Source organism: Onychomys torridus, chromosome 17 (genome assembly GCF_903995425.1).
Source record: "Onychomys torridus chromosome 17, mOncTor1.1, whole genome shotgun sequence".
Taxonomy (NCBI): Eukaryota; Metazoa; Chordata; class Mammalia; order Rodentia; family Cricetidae; genus Onychomys; species Onychomys torridus.
The window spans coordinates 61,342,240-61,362,862 of NC_050459.1; the positions used below are offsets into that span (position 1 = coordinate 61,342,240).

A 20,623-nucleotide genomic window follows, 5' to 3' on the forward strand; every position below is an offset into this window, starting at 1 on the left:
ATAGAAAACTTTCTGAATATAAAAATTGGTGAAGGTCCATCATTTTCCTGAGAAACAACAATATAATTAGATGATAATAAAACTAGCGGGGGGGGGGGGGGGGGGGGGGGGGAGGTTGGGGGGTGGCGGCGCACGCCTCTAATCCCAGCACTTGGGAGGCAGAGCCAGGCAGATTTCTGTGTGTTCAAGGCCAGCCTGGTCTCCAAAGCGAGTTCCAGGAAATGCACAAAGCTACAAGGAGAAACCCTGTCTCAAAAACAAAAACAAAAAACAAAACAAAACAAAAAAACTAACTGGATGGCACCACTGGAAAAAAGAGAGAGAGACCTTAAGACACAACTACAAATATAGACCATGGTCCCTTAAACAAGAATGACAAGATTAGAATCAAAATCAAACCTCAAGAAATCACTGGACAGAACTCATCCTGTGCACTCCCACTTTCTCCTTTGCCAACAATAGAAAAATGGGTTGGGTCAAGAGACTATGGATTTGTATGATGAACGTACACCAGGGATTACTTATATCTTTTCTCTCAGGCTGAACATCTTAAACCAGGAAAAATAACAGCACTGTAAGGGAGGGTCACACTATTTTGCCCAGATCTATTTTAATTTGGCTTCATGATAAGGTCAGTCCTTTATCCAGATTCTTGGTTTTTCTCATCTGTGTACCCGAGAAATAGCCAGTCAGGACATTCACTGATGATCTAAAATTGACTATGGACTATACCTTGGTAATATCAACTACTGCCAAAGCAGGAAAGTTTAACCTTCCTTCCTGCCCATCCCTTTCTGCACTGTCACTACATCTACTTCAAAGTTGGTCAATGAACTCAATTTGTCCACAGGTCCCTCTTGATTTGTTATGTCCCCAATAAAAGCTGGAGAAAGTGGGAGCCCACAGAAGTTTCCCTGTGAGATCTGAGTGTGCCTGACACAGTAGAGCTGCATAAGGGATGACTGACCACGGGCAAGGTCGCCAGGTGGTCGGAAGGGTCTGCACTCAGCTGTGCCTGGGTGGAGACCTTTTGCTCCTCCCCTTGGCGTTCCTTTGGCAGAGACAGTTGGGGCCGATGATAAGGATCCAGGCCTTCCCAAGGCTACTCTTTGCTTCTGTCAGTCTCTCTCTCCAGCTATATTTCTATCTAATATTTCCTGCTGCTCCTGCTCAAGAATACCCTGGGGAAAAGTGGGGGTGGGGTGGCTTCCCACAGGAGAGATTGGAGGACACTCATTAACTGGTCTGTTTTTCCTTCTAACTGACCATTCAAGGCCCAGCCTGGAAGGAGTTGCAGGACGGTCTTCTCAGCACTGGCAGCAGAGGCAGGATTAGCTATCTTCAAATTAATTCTCAATTACATAGCATAATGCAAGCCTAAGTTACAGAAGCTATTACTCTAAACAGAAATAAATAGTCACCAGCACTGTGAGGTGGTGGCACATGCCTGTAATCCCAGCACTCAGGAGGCAGAGGCAGGTGGATCTCTGTGAGTTCGAGGCCAGCCTGGTCTACAGAGCTAATCCAGGATAGGCTCCAAAGCTACAGAGAAACCCTGTCTTGAAAAAACAAAACAAACAAACAAACAAATAAATAAATAAATAAATAGATGGATAAAATAAAAGTCACCAGCACTTGAGAAAAAATGAACGAAATTCTTAATGACAAAGAAACATTGGAGAACATGAGCAAATATTAGAGCAGTAGTGTTCTAAGATCTGTAACTTGACTCACAGAATTAGTCAATGGTCTGTGTCTCAAACCTCTGAACTGACCTAACTGTTTCAAGCAGGATTAAGCATATTTGCATAGGTGAGTTCCCTCATTGGAAAGTCAGTAGACATTGGATCAAGCTTACCCTCCCAAATAGTACACCCAATCTGGTCTGTGTCTTCATTCACATGACATGAATTAATACATGATAGGAAAAACAAAGGCACTGACTCTGCTACAATCAGGTTTTTTGGGTTTTTTTTTCATAATGGAGACTCCAACAGCTGACTGTCTGCATGGTTTTCCCCTGCAGTGTATACAATAAACTATTCCTCCTATTCTGGTCTGAAGGCAGAAACCCTGCTCCACACACAAACCCTTTCCCTGTGACTGCAATGCATAGTCAACAACATGACTCAAATGGACAGTTTTACAACTCTGAGGTGGTACAGTCATTCTAGAATTTCAAAGGTGTAACAAAGAGGACAGCAAGGTCATTGACCTAAAGAGCAGCTTACCAGGATCAAGGCCACCTGAGTGAACATAAGAGAGTTTGTCACAGAAACATTTTTCTAAAAGGCTGCAAGTTCTCTCAGCTGGTCACCCCAGTCTCTAGGCCCTAAGCCCTGGGGCATAACCCGTGCTCCCCTACTCCCAACTGCAGCCCCAGTTGCAGGCCAGCAGGCAAGTCTACTGCAGGCAGGCCTGCCCACCCCAACCCCATTGAACCCTGTAATCTACAAGCCCTAATCCATCCCCAAAACCCACCCATCCCCCAAGACCTAGACTCCGTCAACTTTGATTGGACCAAAAAAGAAGTGAGTGACTATTCTCCCAGATGGTCAGTCACCCCAGCCTCTAGGCCTGTTCCCCAACACTCCCACCCACTGCAGTCCCACTGCAGGCCAGCAGGCAAGACTCCTGCAGACAGGCCTGTCTACCACCCCCACACACTGGATCCTGTAATCTATAAGCCTCACTCCCTCCTCCAAGCCCACCTATGTCCTGAGACCACAGCTGCTCCCTAAGTCACAGACTACACCAGCTCTGGTTAGACCAAGAAGGGAATGACTGTTCTCCCAGCTGGTCAGCCCAGTCTCTAGGACCTAGGACCCAGAGCATAACCTGCCTCCCAAACCCCAACCCATTGCAACCCCAGCTGCAGGTCAGCAGGAAAGATTCCTGTTGGCAGGCCTTCCCATCATCATCACCCATTCATTGGACTCTGCAATCTATAAGTCCCACGCTGACCCCAAACCCACCCATGTCCTGAGACCCCAGCAGCTCACTGAGACACAAACACTGCTTGCACCAATGGGAGGAAGAGATGGGTAGATGCCAGTGCAAGGATACATTTAAAAACATAAAGTGCAATATGGCACCACTAGAACCTAGTGGTTCTTCTACAGTAAGAGCTGAACATGCTAACATAGAAGAAGCAGAAGGGAGACACAGAATCTGCCAGTGCTGCTTGAACCAGGAGTGAGTGATTCCTCTTCCACCTAGAGAGTCCTGCCTCTAGGATCTAGGTTCTGGGGCACAATCTGTGCCCCTCTCAACCCCACCCATCAATGCTCCAGTTGCCAGCTAGCAGGAAAGACCCCTTCGGGCAAGGCTTATGAACTAACTAACAGCACCCCACATTGGACACTGCAATCTATAAGACCCACTTCCTATACCAAAACCACCCATCTCCTGTGACCTCAGCTGTTTCCTAAGACACAGAACCCACCAGCTAGCTCTCATTGGACCAAGAGCAGCTCTTTCAGACACAGAACCTTTTGCACCTATTGGAGGAAGAGATGGGTACACGCCAGTGCAAAAATACATACAACAACATAAAGAGCAATATGGCACCACCAGAATCTAGCAGTTCTACCGCAGTAAAACTTTAACATCACATCGGAGAAGAAGCATAAAAAAGTGATCTTAAAAATAATTTTATGAGCCTGGCGGTGGTGGCGCACGCCTTTAACCCCAGCACTCAGGAGGCAGAGCCAGGCAGATCTCTGTGAGTTCGAGGCCAGCCTGGGCTACCAAGTGAGTTCCAGGAAAGGCACAAAGCTATACAGAGAAACCCTGTCTCAAAAAACCAAAACCAAAACCAAAACAAAACAAAAAACTTAATGAAGATAATAGAGGTCTTTAAAGTGGAAATGAAAATTTCCTTTAAAGAAATTGAGGAAAAGACAAACAAAAAATTGGAAATCAGTAAATCCCATAAAGTCAAGAAAACCAAGAAAAAGCAATTAAACAGGTGAAGGAAACAGTTCAAGACATAAAAATTGAATTAGAAACAATGAAGAAGACACAAACTGAGGGAATGCTGGAAATAGAAAATCTGATTAAATGAATAGGAGCTACATATGCAAGCATAACCAACAGAATACAAGAGATGGAAGAGAGACTCTCTGGTATGGAGGATACAATAGAGGAAATAGATTGGTCAGTCAAAGAAAACACTAAAGTAAAAAAAAAAAAAATCATCACACAAAACATCCAGGAAATCTGCGACACCATGAAAAGGCCAAACATAAGGATAACTGGGATAGAAGAAGGGGAAGAATACCAGCTCAAAGGTACTGGAAATATATTCAACAAAATCATAGAAGAAAACTTTCCCAAATTAAAGAAGGAAATGCCTATGAGGTTACAAGAAGCCTATAGAACACCAAACAGACTGGACCCCTCAAAAGTCCCCTAGCCACATAATAGTCAAACCACTAAACATACAGAATAAAGAAAGAATATTAAGAACAGCAAAAGTAAAAAGGCCAAATGACTTATAAAGGCAAACCCATCAGAACAATGCCCAACTTCTCAATAGAGACTCTGAAAGACAGAGTTATGCAGACACTAAGAGACCACAAATGCCAACCCAGACTACTATGCCTAGCAAAACTTTCTATCACCATAGACAAAGAGTACACAAGATATTACAGGACAAAACCAGATTTAAAAAATACCTATCCACAAATCCAGCCCTACAGAAAGCACTAGAAGGAAAATTCCAACCTAAAGAAGTTAGATGCACATATGAAAACACAGGAAATAGATAATCCCACAGCAGCAAATCCCAAAGAAAGAAAATACACACACACTACCACCAAAAGATAACAGGAATAAACAATCATTGGTCATTAATATCTCTTAATATCAATGAACTCAATTCACCTATAAAAAAGACAAGGGTAAAAGAATGAATACAAAAACAGGATCCATCATTTTGCTGCATACAAGAAACACCTCAAATTCAAAGACAGACACTACCTCAGAGTAAAAAGTCTGGGAAAAGACTATCCAATCAAATGGACTTAGAAGCAAGCTGGTGTAGCTATTCTAATATATAAAATAAACTTCAAACTAAAATCAATTAAAAGAGATCAGATGGACATCACGTATTCATCACAGAAATAAATCCACTGAGATGAAGTCTCAATTCCTGAACATTTAGGTCCCAAATACAAGGGTACCAACATATATGTAAAAGAAACTAATTACTAAAAATTACTAAGGCTTAAATCACACATCTAAGCCCATATACTAGTAGTGGGAGACTTCAAAAGCCCACTCTCACCAATGGACAGGTCTGTCAGACAGAAACTTAACAGAGAAATAAGGGACCTAACAGAAGTTATGACTCAAATGAACTTAATAGATAACTACAGAACATTCCACCCTAACACAAAAGAATATATCTTCTCAGCACCCCATGGAACCTTCTCTAAAATCTACCACATATTCAGTCACAGAGCAAATCTCAACATATACAAAAAAAAAAAAAAAAGGAATAATCTGTATTTTATTGGACCACCATGGCTTAAAGTTAGAAATCAACAACAGTACAAATTACAGAAAAACCTACAAACTCATGGTCACTGAACAATGCTCAACTTATTTGCCACTGAGTCAAGAAAGAAATAAAGAAAGAAATTTATGACTTCTTAGAATTCAACAAAAATGAAGATACTACATATCCAAATTTATGGGACAGTATGAAAGCAGTGCTAAGAGGAAAATTCATAACACTAAATGCTCACATAAAGAAGTTAGAGAAATCTCATACTAGCAATTTAACAGCACACCTGAAAGCTCTAAAACAAAAATAACAAAATCACCCACGAGGACTAGACACCAGGAAATAATCAAATTGAGGGCTGAAATCAATAAAATAGAAACAAAGAGAACAATACAAAGAATCAATGAAACAAAAAGTTAGGTCTATGAGAAAATCATTAAGATAGATAAGCCCTTATCCAAACTAGCCAAAAGGAAAAGAAAGAACATAATTAACAAAATCAGAAATAAAAAGGAGACATAACAACAAACAATGGGGAAATCCAGAGAATCATCAGGTCATACTTCAAAAAACCTGTATTCCACAAAATTGGAAAATCTAAAAGAAATGGATAATTTTCTGGATAGGTACAATATACCAAAATTATATCAAGACCAGATAAACAATTTAAAAAGGCCTATAACCCCTAAGGAAATAGAAACAGTCATTAAAAGTCTTCTAACCAAAAAAAGTTCAGAACCAGATGGTTTCAGCACAGAATTCTACCAGAATTTCAAAGAGCTAATACCAAAACTCTTCAAATTGTTCCACACAAAAGAAACAGAAGGAACATCAAACTCTTTTTATGAGGCTACAATTACCCTGATACCCAAACCACACAAAGACGCAACAAAGACCAATTACAGACCAATCTCCCTCATGAACATTGGTGCAAAAATCTTCAATAAAATATTAGCAAGCTGAATCCAGGAACACATTAAAACAATTATCCTCCATGACAAAGTAGGCTTTATCCCAGAGATGCAAGGATGGTTCAACATACACAAATCTGTCAATGTAATACACAATATAAACAAATTTGGAAGAAAAAAAAAAAGCACATGACCACCTCATTATATGCTGAAACAGCCTTTGACAAAATCCAACACCCCTTTAGGATAAAGTTCTTGGAGAGATCAGGGATACAAGGAACATACCTAAACATAATAAAGGCAATTTACAGCAAGCCAACAGCCGCTATCAAATTAAATGGGGAGAAACTCAAAGCAATACCACTAAAATCAGGAACAAGGGAAGGCTGTCCACTCTCCCCATATCTATTCAATATAGTACTCAAAGTTCTAGCTAGAGCAGTAAGACAACAAAAGGAGATCAAGGGGATACAAATTGGAAAGGAAGAAGTCAAACTTCCATTCTTTGAAGATGATATGATAATATATATATTACACACACACACACACACACACACACACACACACACACACACACAAACTAGTAACTCTCCTATATACAAATGATGAACAGGCCACAAAAGAAATCAGAGAAACATCACACTTTATAATAGCTACAAATCATATAAAATACCTTGGGGTAACACTAACTAAGCAAGTGAAAGATCTGTCTGACAAGAACTTTAAGTCTCTTTAGAAAGAAATTGAAGAAGATATCAGAAAATGAAAAGATCTCCCATGCTCATGGATTGGATAGTTAAGATTAGCATAGTAAAAATAGCAACGTTACCAAAATCAATCTACAGATTCAATGCAATCCCCATCAAAATCCCATCACAATTCTTCACAGAACTGGAAAGAACAATACTCAACCTCATATGGAAAAACAGAAAGCCCAGGATTGCTAAAACAATTCTGTACAATAAAGCAACTTCTGGAGGCATCAACATCCCTGACCTCAAGCTCTACTACAGAGCTGTAGAAAAACAAAACAAAACAAAAAGAAAACAAAAACAAAAACAAAAACAATCCCAGCTTGGTATTGGCATAAAACTGACTGGAGGATGAATAGAATCAAATTGAAGATCCTAACATCAACCCACACACTTATGAACACCTGCTTTTTGACAAAGAAGGCCAAAACTGTACATTGGGGGGAAAAAAAAGAAGAAAGCATCTTCAACAAATGATGCTGGTATAACTGGATGCCAACATGTAGAAGACTTCAAATAGATCCATATCTGTCACCATGCACAAAACTCAAATACAGGTGGATCAAAGACCTCAACATAAATCCAGCAACACTGAACCTGACAGAAGAGAAAGTAGGAAGTAGCCTTAACACATTGGCTCAGGAGACCACTTCCTAAATAAAACACCAGTAGCACAGATACTGAGAGCAACAATTAATAAATAGGATCTCCTGAAAGACAAAGGACATGGTCAATAAGACAAAATGACAACCTACAGAATGGGAAAAGAACTTCACTAATCCCACATCTGACAGAGGGCTGATCTCCAAAATATATAAAGAATTCAAGAAACTAGACATCAAAATAACAATCTAATTTTAAAATGGGCTATAGATCTAAACAGAGAATTCTCTACATCCTTAGTCATCAGCGAAATGCAAATCAAAACAACTCTGAGATACCATCTTACACCTGTCAGAATGCCTAAGATGAAAAACACTGATGATAGCTTATGCTGGAGAGGATATGGAGCAAGGGGAACCCTCCTCCACTGCTGGAGGGAGTACAAACTTGTACAGCCACTTTGGAAATCAGTATGGCAACTTCTCAGAAATTTGGGGATCAATCTACCTCAAGATGCAATGATACCACTCTTGGGCATATACCTGTGCTCTATCAAACCACAAGGACACTTGCTAAACTATGTTCATAGTAGCACTATTTGTAATAGCCAGAACCAGGAATCAAACTAGATGCCCCTCAACTAAAGAATGAATAAAGAAAAGGTGATACATATAAACAATGGAGTATTACTCAGCTGTAAAGAACAATGACATCATGAAATTTGAGGGCAAATGGATGGAACTAGAAAATATCATCCTGAATGAGGTAATCTAGACTCAGAAAGACAAACATGGTATGTACTCACTCATAAGTGGATACTACATGTAAAGCAAAGGATAACCAGACTACAACCACAATTCCAGAGAAGCTAGGGAACAAGGAGGACCCTAAGAGGGATTAATGGATCACCTTGGGAAGGGCAAATAGACGAGATCTCCATGAGTAAACTGGGGATGGGAGAGCAATAGAGGGGAGGGAATGGGAGACAAGAACATGAAAAAACGGGATGGTTGAGGTGAGGGAGGGAATGGAGTGGGAGAGCAATGAAAGAGATCTTTATAGAGGGAGACATGGATTTAGGAAGAAACCTGATATTAGGGAAATTCCCAGGAATCCACAAGGACAACCCCTGAGTAGTCTGCTAGCAAGAGGGGAGAATGTGCCTCAACTGGCCTACTCCAGAGCCTTCATCCAGTAACTGATTGTGGGGGGGCCTAACCCCAATTTTTCCCCACAGGGCACTCTTGAGCAGGGATAAATAAGGAATATGTAGATGGAAATATAGAGGGAGAGAGATAGGTAGAAACAGAATAGCCTCAGGAGGGTCTGGGTCAAAACCCACCAGCCCCTTCTGTCTCTACTAAAGGGCTTTTAAAGGAATGCCAAGAAGTATAGCAAAAGACCTCCACCCAGCATTGCCAAGTGCAGACCATCCCAAACACCCAATGACCATGCACATGGTCAAGCCATCTCCTAATGCAGCCCCACTGTGTAAAGCAAGCTCAGATCTCACTAGGAAGTTTTTGTGGGCTCCCACAGGTCCATCCTCTATTTTTTAAAGAGCCCATCAGGCACCATCAGATAGCCTGAGGTCTGTCTTAGGTCATCCCCTTCAGTCAGATAACCCTTACCCATCTTGGACTTTCCATCAAGTGTCCTCTGGCTTAAGTTGGGAAGCTGGCAAAAGAAAGTTGCCCATCCTTAACTTAACACTCAGCCTTTGGTAGGAGGTAGTACTGAGCTTAACTTAGCTCTGGCCCGGGTTCCTATTGAGTTTACAACATACACAGTAATCTCCATAGCTGCCACACCTCCCAGTACAGGAGTAGAGGATTATAAAGATGGTATATCTTGTTTGAAATGGGTCTTAAGATGTTTATAACAGCCTAAGCTGTGTCAAGCCCTTTTTAAATCAATAAACCTTGATGCAAACAACAGACAATTTACAAACTTAAAGAATCCCTTAGCTTTTTACCAAACTCTGGCTCATTAATATCAACATAATTCTAGTATAAATGTTACATATTTACAACTATCATGACTATTTACTATACATATTTACAACTAGCATGGCCATTTACTATATGTATTTACAATTCTTACAAACTTACATCACTATACATATTACAACTTTTTTTCTTTTTTTTTTTTGTTTGTTTGTTTGGTTGGTTTTTTTTTTTTGTTTTTTTTTTTTTGAGACAGGGTTTTTCTGTGTAGCTTCGGAACCTTCCCTGGAACTCACTCTGTAGACCAAGCTGGCCTCGAACTCACAGAGATCCTCCTGACTCTGCCTCCCGAGTGCTGGGATTAAAGGTATGAGCCACCTACGCCCAACTCCATATTTACAACTCTTTATAATCTTACTTATTTATACTTCTTACAAACTTATATTCAAGAACAAACTATATAATTATCTTATAAACTTATATTCATACAGAAACTCTATTAGCACTTATCTCTTAGAAGAACTATTTGCCAACCTTATATTTAAAAGGAAACTCTATAGAACTGTACAGACATCTAGAACTAGGTTACAATAGTAAACATCTAAAAGATTTCTTAACATTTAGAAGAAATTTCTTAGCTAAACTATTAACAAGACAAGAAGTACACAAATCATTTCTAAAGTTCAGAATTTATAGTAAAATTCAGAGTTTATAGTCAGCTTTGATATCATGCTTAAAGTTCTTGAAATTTTGAAACAAGAGTCTAATTTGGCTCTCTCAACCCTGTGATTTAGTGAGTTGTTGCTATGGAGTTGTAACACTTGTTGCTGGGGGGCTGTAACACTCTCAGGAAAATGCCACTCCCCAAAGTCAACATTCCTGCCGAGCTCTCTCAGACATTCTGTAACCGGCAGAGATGCACTCAGTGACAGACTGTTTCTAACTAAGGGCTGTCCCTTTACCTAACTCATTTTAGCTCCCCTGTGGCCACAATTCAGGCAAATGTTTCTGTTACAGTAGAACTTTCAGTTTGCTCTACCAAAAAGCCTTGCCTTAGAATGAGGGTGAAATTACTGTACTGGGCTGTCATAAAGCTCTTAGCAAAAACTCCTTGCACAGCTAATACACACTATCTCAAGCCTGCATTGATTTGCTACTAGTCAGACAAAAGTGGTGTGGCTTTGAGCTCCATTTCTTTTCAGCTCATTCAACAAACTCAATTTTCCCCCTTTTTAATTTTTAAAAGTTGCTTTTCAAGTTTTTTAATGATATCAATGTTTGTTTTTCTCTTGAATCTTAAGCCTAACTCAATCTCACAAGCCCCTGAAGCAATCTCCCAGTGTAAGGACCATTTTGCCTTGTTTTCTAAAGGGTTTCAAAATGGCCTGTTGATAAACAGTATTAGCACTTTAATAATCTCCCAGAGGCAAGCTGTTCACCTGTTTTTCATTCTCATGAGGTAAGATTAAGCTTTCTAACATTGCTTTGGGGAAAAACAAAAAAACAAAACAAAACAAAACAAAAAAACCAAAAAACCTGCATTCGGAGCTGAAAAAAAAAAAAAAAAAAAAAAAAAACAGTTTCTGAACAATATCACCATTTTGATCCGATAAAACTACACTTCCCACAGTGCCTTTCTCTATATCACCATGCTGTCCCATTAGGTACTATGTTTCCCAGACTGCCTTTTGAACTACATTTCCCAGGTTGCCTTTCCGGTACTCCACATACCCTGTTTCTGGTTACATGGCTAAAGTCAAATTTCAAGTTTTTCTCTTTCACTACAGGAGATCTTTTTCTTCCCTAAGCTTGCATTGACAGGTCTATTTCCTTCACCTGACACTGTCCCCAAGCAGGTTGCATCTGTCTGCCCACATGCACTCAATGCTTATTGCCAGAAGCAAAAACCCTTCAGGGCTTCATCACCCCCTCTCCTCACCGGGTCAGTGAAAGAAAATGAAAGCATTTGAAACAAAGCTTTTTCAGAAAGGTCCTTCCCCAAAAGAGAGCTTTTTCAGAGAGATTTTTTTTCATAGCTCAAGCCCTGCCTCCTTCATTGCAGGGAAGATTTCAAAGCCTCCACTGTTTCCTCCACACCAGCAGACCCTCCCCAGGTCCTGAACAGCCTATATTGCAGCTTCACCTTGGGGAAGCTGTCCCTGCTTTGGCTTTCTACCTGCACTTTCCTGAGCATCTAGGGCTAGGCTATCTAGCCTCTGGGGATTTCTGTCTAGGGTCTGAAGTATCTGCTGTTTTTCTAACACTAGCTTGAAAGAGACAGTGCTAGCAGAAAGAATTTGTTTTGTTCCAAGAGGTCTTTTTGTTTTTTCTTAGAGCAAATGACAGATGATTTCCCATATTGATGTTTCCAGGTGAGTTAAATTATTGCCCTTACAGAAAGAGAATCTGAGAAAGTTCTGAAAGGATTTTAGTTTTTTAGAGAGAGATTAAGTTTTTTCCCAAGAAAGTCTTCAGTTTTTGAGAGAGAAAGACCACCAAGTTTTCTGAAAAATTCTGTTCTCTAAACTTTAGCTTCATGGCAAAGAGGAAACAAACTAATTCTGATGTTATGGTGTTGTACAAGTCTTCTCAGGCTCTGCTGGTGGAGTAGAGGGTTTTGTTTCTTCCACACCTGTCTCAGAAAAAATTTCCTCCTGCATTTTAGGACTTAGATCTAAACTGTCCCAAATCAATGCCCACATGCCAAAGGCTTCCACAGGACTCTTTTCTGGCTCATCTTCTTCATAATCTTTTCGAATTTCAGCCCCAATTCATCCCCTGGAGTCTGCATTCAAAGTCCCATAGTCAGAAAACCAAGGACACAGTCCTTCTATGAACTCCAAAATCCTCTGTACTTGTAATTCCACTTTAACCCCTCTATTTTTTAATTTTTCTAAAATTTAGTATTTTGCTTACTACTTCATGCCCCATTTTAACACTAAGGAAATTCTACTCTTGTGGTATTGTGTTCCCAAAAATATTGTGCAGGCTAATAAACTTATCTGGGGTCAGAGAACAGGACAGCCACAATATTCAACATGAAGATAGGCAGTGGTAGCACACGCCTTTAATCCTAGCATTCCAGAGACAGAAATCCCTCTGGATTTCTAAATTCAAGGCCACATTAGAAACAGCCAAGCTTTGTGACACACGCCTTTAATCCCAAGGAGTGATGGCAGAAAGAGAAAGATTACATAAGGAGTGAAGACCAGAAACTAGAAGCATTTGGCTGGTTAAGCATTCAGGTTTTGGAGCAGCACAGTTCAGCTGAGATTCATGTGGATGAGGACTCAGAAGCTTGCAGTCTGAGGAAACAAGACCAGCTGAGGAACTGGCGAGGTGAGGTAGCTGTGGCTTGTTCTGCTTCTCTGATCTTCCAGCATTCACCCCAATAACTGGCCTCAGGTTTGATTTTATTAACAAGTACCTTTAAGAATCCTGCTACATACTCTTATTCAAAATTTCTCTCACCCTATATTCCTATATTCCGTCTTTCATAATTTTTATAGATAGAAGAGAGAAAGAAAGAAAGAAAGAAACTTTGATAAAGAGATGTATCTATGCTGCAGCCTTATTCAGGTGTCTTTCAGTCCCTCATTCTTCCTCCCAAGAACAAAACCCTCCACCTTCACTTTCACTACAAAATTGGATCAGTCCAACTGCTTCTCATGGGGCTTTCTCCTCAAGCTTTTCCAAGTCCTTGGGTCCTGGTTCAGTGGCTCCATCTGTGGGACACCAGTTCCCACATTTATTTACCCCATGGACTCTTGAGGGGTGAGGAATAAGAGATTCAGATAGAAAATAAAAGGGGAGAGAAAAAGATAGAAAAACAGGATATCCTCCAGAGGGTCTGGATCCTTATCCACCAACCCCTTCTGTCTCTACTAATGGGCTTTTAAAGAAATGCCAAGGGGTGGAGGAAAAGACCTTCCCCCAGCACAGCCAAGTGCAGACCATCCCAAACACCTGGTGACCATGCACATGATCAAGCCATCCCCTAATGCAGTCCTGCTGTGTAAAGCAAGCTCAAATCTCACAAGGAAGCTTTTATGGGCTCCCACAACTAATGGAAGCAGATGTAGAGATTCACAGCCAAGCAGCAAGACAAGCTCTGGGACTCCAGTTGAAGAGAGGGAAGAGGAATTATTATATAAGCAAGGTGGATCAGGATCATAATGGGGAAATCTACAGAAATCTATAGTGCTCTTAGCCACTGAGCCATCTCTCCAGCCCCGACTTTCACCATCTTAATGGTGTTGGTGATTGTGAAATGAACAATGATATTGTCAACAAGCCTGAGCTCGACTCATTGGGTAATATTAAACTTATAGAATTTGACAGGAAGAGTCCCAGGAACAGAAGAGTCCCAGGAACAACTGAACCAAGCTTGTAGGAACTCATGAACTTTAGACCAACAGCCATGGAACCTGCATGGGACTGGACTAGGCCCTCTGCAGATGGGAGACAGTTGTGTAGCTTGGTGTTTGAAAGGCCCCTGGCATTGGGATTGAGATCTATCCCTGGTGCATGAGCTAGCTTTCTGAAGCCCATTATGTATGGTAGGACACCTTGCTCAGCCTTGATGCAGGAGGGAGGGGCTTGGACCTGCCTCAACTTTGCTGACTCCCCATGGGAGCCCTTACCCTTTTGGAGGAGGGGTTGCTGGTAGATCAAGGGAAGGTTTGAGGGAGCAGGAAGAGAAATGAGAAGGGGATCTGTGGTTGGTATATAAAATTAATAAAAAAAGAAAATTAGGGGGCTGGAGAGATGGCTCAGAGGTTAAGAGCACCGACTACTCTTCCAAAGGTCCTGAGTTCAATTCCCAGCAACCACATGGTGGCTCACAACCACCTGTAATGAATTCTGGTGCCCTCTTCTGGCCTGCAGGGATATGTGCAGACAGAACACTGTATACATAATAAATAAATCTTTTTAAAAAAAATTTTTAAAAGAAAGAAAATTAGATAATTTTCAATCATAATGTAGTTAACCCAATATATTGGATTTACACTTTCAAAAGGATAGTAAACAGCCTTAGGATTACTTTACTCAGCACTGGTGCTAACTGGGTATTATACTTCTGCCCTGACAGAGAGAGAAACAAACATGGCAAGGCAGGGTCATAAACAAATTACACCCTGTGACTCAGAAACTTCAACAAGAAAATGAAAGAGAATATAAGATGAAATAACTCTATGGTATTGGTCTGCTGGGCCAAGACACCCAGGACACTGTTCCTGGGACTCTTCCTGTTCCTGGGATTATTCTTGTCAAATTCTATAAGTTTAATATTACCCAATGAGTCGAGCTCAGGCTTGTTGACAACATCATTGTTCATTTCACAATAACCAACACCATTAAGGTGGTCAAAGTCGGGGCTGGAGAGATGGCTCAGTGGTTAAGAGAACTGATTGCTCTTCCAGAGGACCTGAGTCCAGTTCCCAGCACCCACATGGCAGCTTAAAACTGTCTGTAATGCCAGTTCCAGGGGACCTAAAAACCCATGGCAAAACACTAATGCACATAAAATAAAATTTAAAAAAATTTTAAAAAAAGATGGACAAAGTCAGAGACATCATCACTTTCATCAACAACCATATATCTGTAGTACCAGGAACAATAAGTGAAAGAGCCACCATACCAATTAGCAACTATAACAAACAAGCCAAGCATAAAGCATATTGGTGACTTACCCTGCTACACCTGGGATTGATTTCCACTAGAATCTCACATACATTAGGAATGCAGTCAATGTTCCAAATGTTCATTGTGAAGCTATTGGGAATACAGTTTGGTATCACTATTGCGATGAATGAGAAAGACTAATGCCCATATTGCACCAATATTGAGAACCATAGGCACCAATGACCAAGAGGATGCTGAAAACACAAATTTTTAGAAAAGAAACACATTGAAATGCCATTTAACACAAATTTGTAGAAATATTGCAGTAACATCAGCCATCTACAACTTCCACTGAAGAGAAATAGCTTCTGGAAGGAAGGAACACTGTCAAGAGTTTGTGTTTCCCTGCCAGGTGGTGGTGGCACATGACTTTAATCCCAGCACTCAGGAGGCAGAGCCAGGCAGATCTGTGAGTTCAAGGCCAGCCTGGTCTACAGAGCGAGATCCAAGACAGGCACCAAAACTATACAGAGAAACCCTGTCTCAAAAACAAACAAACAAACAAACCAAAAATGAGAAATAGCTTTTTTTTTTTTTAGAGCAGAGGATCAAACCCAGGGCCTTGCGCTTGCTAGGCAAGTGCTCTACCACTGAGCTAAATCCCCAACCCCGAGAAATAGCTCTTAAATCATCCTTCCATCTTACAAGGAACAACAAGGGAAGAATAAGATTTGAGATGCCAGACATGGAAATAGTAACAAACACAAAATTCCTCCCAGCATTTTTGTCCTCATGTTTATGGCAGATGAACCCTGTATATTTATTGGCTACCAGTACAATAAAACTACCAGGATTGCAAATGAAAATGTATACAACTATCTAGATTGAGACCAGAATGAGGAGCCAGTTTGCTTGACTGAGGAGACATCAACATCAACCACAACCACCAACCCATGTGAACCCATAATTTGGCAGAACTGTACCTTTGCCCCAGACACTGACAGGAGAACACCATGCAAACATTTTCTCTCTTGGAATACAATACCATTCCCATATGGATTCAAATGCCGAAATTCATGCTTTTGGACTATACTCAGAATTGAATATGTCAAATGTCACTGTAGTATTTATGGCCAAATTTCCCAACATACCCTACTATGATGAGATGGACATATGGAATAACCACCTGCTAGGGAAGGTAGAAAATGACTCATTTCCACCTATTAATGACTGGCTGGAAATAACATTACAGATTTCCATGACCTTGACTGACCTGCTGCCACAACCCTTCACATCTTACAACACTGAAGCCCCACCACCTGAGAACTCATGCAGACACCCAGACCATTTGTACGTGCATGGTGTTCTACAGAACTCAAATTATGCCTTAGCAAAGCCAGCCATATTTCCTACAGACATGGCCACCACAGTTTTTAGTGCAGAAGGCCTCAAACCTCATAAGAGAAGCTTTGGATGATTATCAACCAATGCAAACAGGACTATGTACTGACTAATGTCTCCTCTTGCATATGGGATGACTTTACAATACAATCACCCAACTCACACTGGACTTGTGAGGGCAAGTTCACTCAAATTGCTTTGCTGTCCACCAAGGGCCCCAACTTCAACTGAACCACCACTATACAAGGTTTAATAAACCACCAATAAAACAACAAGTCTAAGTGGTGGAAGAGACAATGGAGTAACCTAACTGACCTATCAGTCTTTTTCATACACCACTCTCAGAGGATTTACATCTTGACAACTACATTTACTGACACATTTTGAAGGAAAATTGTGAAACCAAAGGAACAATGGGCTCCACTAATTATCAATGATACACTGGAACCCATCTTTATAACAAAAATAAATAAATAAATGAAGGAAGGAAGGAAGGAAGGAAGGAAGGAAGGAAGGGAGAAAGAGAGAAAGAGAGAAAGAAAAAAGAAAGAAAAAGAAAATCAGCTTGCCAAATGAGGAAGGATTTTTGTAGCTGTGATACCATGCATGCACTCCATGACAATGAAACAATAGACTTTCCACTTCCTGGGGAAGTAAGTTTGCTGCAAGAAAACCTTTACAATTGATGGTTGCTGGAGCTATGTTGGTTGGCTCCTTACTCAGAGCTTACAATAGCATCTTCTATTCTTTCAGACATCAATGCAGATACAGCAGACATCCGAAATCTTACTGAACAACAATGGTTATTAACACCTTGTCTGATGGACTAACTACTACTAAAAAAAAAAAAACCTGATTGCAGGCCTTAATTTGAAACTAAATGTATTAAAACAATCACTGACAGAGTCTAACAAATACACAGCTAACAGCTTGTAGAAACTAGCTTTATCCAACCAAATCTCTCAAAATTATCTCCTACAACTTTTTCAGACGAACAAAGAAACGAACGTATCCAAGCAAGACTCTTTTTAGTGAGCACAGAGACCTATCTCACCCCTTTTCTACAGGATTTGGAATGAAAACAGTGATCCATAAGTCTATACTGGACCCAAGGCAAACCTCTTGGTAAGCATGGAATCTGCAAAATATATTTACTCTTAGGCTATATGAACAATGCAGTACCAGCTTAGCACACACACACACTGCCTAGGAAACCTGGGGATGGATTTGTTGTACTCACTGATTCTTTCTTACCTATGGACTAGTTAGACTAATACAGAGGGTATCTACTACACAGAGGAACATAACCATCTCACTTGGAGCCAACATCTTTGTTGCCACCTGCTTTGCTCAGTAAGCTCTAAGTGTCGGAACTGACCCCTTAGGTATCTGCAAATCAACTTACAGACCTCGACAATGGAGTCTTTACTGCATGCTCCATGAAGGTTTTCAACCTCACAGTTGACATCTATAACATCATCAGAAACATCTTGGATTTCACTTTTTTTTTTGGGGGGGGGGGGGGAGAACCTGATTGTCTGACTATATGCAATGCTACTAGAGTTACAGCTCCTTTCTAAGGACAGGTGAGCATGTCTAAGATCTGTAGTAGGAATTTTAAAGGTACTTGTTAATAAAACTCAAACCCGAGGCCAGTTATTGGGGTGATTGCTGGAAATCAGAGAAGCAGAACAAGCCACAGTTTTCTCACCTCACCAGTTCCTCAGCTGGTCTTGTTTCCTCAGACTGCAAGCTTCTGAATCCTCATCCCAATGGCTCTCAGCTGAACTGTGCTCGAAAGCCTGAATGCTTAACCAGCCGAATGCTTTACTTACTACATGCTTTTTTCTCCCCTAATTCCTGGTCCTCACGCCTTATATACTTTTCTCTTTCTGCCCCAACTCCCTGGGTTTAAAGGTTGTGTTTCTGGGATTAAAGGCGTGGGTCACCATGCTTAGCTGTTTCTAAAGTGGCCTTGAACTCGGAGATCCAGCTAGCTCTGCCTCCCAAGTGCTAGGATTAAAGGTGTGTACCACCACCGCCCAACTTCTGCTATAGCTTACTCTTCCCATTTTCTAGCCACCATTTCCGGCTCTGTTCTAGTGGCTGTCTGTTCTCTGACCCCAGATATGTTTATTTCAGGGAACACACAATATTTTGGGGAACACAATACCACCACAAAGATCTCTAGACATGTTAACCCTGGAACAGAGACATGTTTTTGACTCAGGTACCCTATATAATAATGAACCTGAACCTGAACATGACTTGCTAAGAAAGGCTAGGAAGCCATTAATAGCATTTCCATTGTTCTTCCTTTAACATGCCACAATTACAGTCAATGGGATATGAAATTACCAGGGATAGTGAGACAGACAGACAGAGTCCTGCGTTTATCAAAGCAGACACTGTTACCTATACTCATTAAGTTAGCAAGCTTTAAAAAAAAAATGCTCTTTATTTGATATAACTAATAGGATATTTAGATTTGACTGCACTTGCTTCCTCATGTAGAACTTATTTCACTGGATAAAGGAGAGCTCTTGGCTTTTTGTATTCAGCATGCTGGCCCTTTTGGTATATGATTCTTTATGATTATTTTGGGCTTGTTTAGTAAACTTCATTTTAGGAGCAACTATGACAATGAGCTCCAGAGACTAGTATCACCCCAGAAGGAACAAACCAGATTCTGGCAGACACATCTGTGCAAACTATGATTAAAGAAACCTCTTCAGGAAATGTTTCATCCCCATGATGACACCTCAGGCCAGGAATATTGTGTTCCAGATTCTTGGTTCTTTCCCACTATGTCATTGCCATTTTTGCAAAAAGAGAGTGTCTATACACATTGGTCATAGACCAGAGATGGATGCTCACCAGACTTCCAGATACTTTATATTCATCATTTGCTTTTTCATGATATTAACATACAAAAAAACTGGGAAACAACATTGGAAGCTAATTATGAAGCTTACTGTTCTTTTTTTTTTTTTTCCTTTTTCCAGAGCTGAGGACCAAACCCACCTTAGCGCTCTACTACTACTAAATCCACAACCCCTCTAGTTGGAGTTTTTTGTTTTTGTTTTTTTCTTAAGACAGAGTTTGTCTGTGTAGCTTTGCGCCTTTTTCCTGGAACTCACAGAGATCCACCTGGCTCTGCTTATTGCTCTTAATTGCTCTTTTCATTAATAAAAGAAGAAATTCCTGGCCCATGGCCATGACCCCCATGACACTGATCAAGTTAGGATGCTGTTATACTGTGATTGACTTAGTTCAAATTCCTACAGCTGCAACCGTGCTATGTTCCCATTAACAATTTTGTTTGCAATTGATTCCATTTCCTTTTATTTCTGAATGTGTTTTCAACTTGGTGCATACCAAACCTGGAGAAAATGTAAATTTGGGGAAATACCTATATGTCAGAGGAATCCTGATCTACATTGTTTTGACCAATTTGCTTAATAATATTTATAATTTAGTACTAAGATTTGTTTTTCCACATCTATTTGTCTATTAGTAACTGGAATATTTATTATGTGCTTTCTCTCTTTCCTGTTCTGGTCCAAATTTTCAAATTGCTGTGAAATTGTTAATAATTCTTATAAGTAGTCCCCATCGGCACTGTGTACACATCAAGAACCAGGGGATAGAATGTAATGAGCATAGTTTAAAAAAAAAAAACAAAAAAAAAAAAAACACCTTTTAGCCGGGGTGGTGGTGGCACATGCCTTTAATCCCAGCATTCAGGAGGCAGAGGCAGGCAGATTTCTGTGAGTTCTAGGCCAGCCTGGTCTACAAAGCAAGTTCCAGGAAAGGCACAAAGTTACAGAGAGAAACCCTGTCTCGAAAAATTAAAAACAAACAAACAAACAA

At 40.5% G+C, this 20,623-nt stretch overlaps 1 pseudogene; it reads right to left on the bottom strand.

Moving 5' to 3' along the window:
• The window catches only part of LOC118597722, a 29,441-nt pseudogene that overhangs the window by 4,934 nt on the left and 3,884 nt on the right, over positions 1-20,623 (bottom strand).